Consider the following 1,537-nt stretch of genomic DNA (forward strand, 5'->3'; position numbering starts at 1 on the left):
CCGCATCCCTGCACGCCGGGAGCGGCGTGACGAAGCTGACAAACCCACAGTGTGCCGGAATGTTTCTGGCCATGCGGAAAGAGCCTTTCCCCGGGCGTTCTTCCTGCCTGCAGTGTCCCTGGGAAGGAAAACCCATGCAAGACCCTGTGGCGCTTCGGTTTCGGCTGAACTGCAGCAGCAGATTCGGTGTCCGACCGCAACCAGCCCAGCTTTCCCACCACCAGCAAACCTCCCGCGGCTGCTCTTTGTGAGCCGCTGCCGCCAGAGCATGGACAAGCTCTGCGGGAGCCATTCACCAGCATCTCCTCCTCCTCCTCCACTTTGGGGTGTCTCCCCCTCCTTTATTCCTTTTTCTTTTTTTTCCCTTTTCTTTTTATTGCCTTGGAACCGGTGCAGCCCCAGAGCGGAGAAGGGCACCTGCCAGCAACTTCAAGGGCAAGGAAGCTCCGGCTTGTAAAGGAGGAGGGATGAGGGGGTCCCTGGGGTCACTGCTTTCAGTACTGTGGGGATCAAAGCCAGTGGCCGGACCACGCTTCACTGCCAAGGGCACCCACTCCTGAGTCCTGGCGGGTCCAGGCGGCCACCGGCCCCACAGGGTGGAGAAAAAAAAAAAGCAGAATTAAAGAAAAAAAACTAGATCTGCCTCAATTTCTGCTCATGTCTGAGCAAAGATGCTGCCACACTTGTGCCCCTGAGCCCCGATGCTTTCATCACACAGCGCAAGCTGCTGCTGTGGGACGAGGTGAGGGGCGAAGAGCAGCCTGCTTTGGGGAGGGAAACCCTGTTCCCACTACCTCGCATCTCTCCGAACGTCTCCTTCCTGCCACGTTGCCGTGACCACGTTAACGAAGCGCGCTCATTAGCTGTGCTAATAAACCCCAAGGGTTTAGGGCAGGGGGTGTAGTGCACAACAGCAGCACTGCACCTCCCGAAGGGGCTCTGACCCCAAACCCCCGCCGTACACCCTGCCCAAAAAGCCAAAAAGATAAGTAAAGCACCCAAAATCCCCCCCCAAAGGTGCCGGGTGGATTTTGACATGAGCTGCGGCGCGAGCTCCTGGCGCGCTCGCACTCTCCACTACCAGCCCTGCAAACGAGAAGGCTCGACTCTGCTCCACCCCATCCCAAAAACCCATGTTGGGATGGAGCCCGTTGGGCTTGGAAGAGGGGGACAGAGGGGTTTTGGTGGAAATTAGGTGGCAGCTGGAGCATCCTGTGCAGCATGGGAGGGAAGGAATCGCAGGAGCTGACTGGGGAAAGATTTGAAATTAATGGGCTTGGGGGGTTATTTTTTTTAATTTAAAACATTGTTTTATTTTAAATTTTATTTTTAAGGTTTTAAATTTTTAATCTTATTTTAAAGTTTTTAAATTTAATATTTAATTTAAATAAAACGTCGGAAGCGGCCGGGATTGCAAAAAGCTGAGGGTGGGAAGTGGGGTGCGAAGCTGCACCCTGCAACCCTGCGCCCGGCTGGGACGGGGGGAGAAAAGCCGTTGTCGTTACCGGCGCTGCCGAAAAATGGTTGGTGCTGCCGG

The sequence above is a fragment of the Eurypyga helias genome, unplaced genomic scaffold (assembly GCF_000690775.1).
Source record: "Eurypyga helias isolate BGI_N326 unplaced genomic scaffold, ASM69077v1 scaffold23023, whole genome shotgun sequence".
In the NCBI taxonomy this organism is placed as follows: domain Eukaryota; kingdom Metazoa; phylum Chordata; class Aves; order Eurypygiformes; family Eurypygidae; genus Eurypyga; species Eurypyga helias.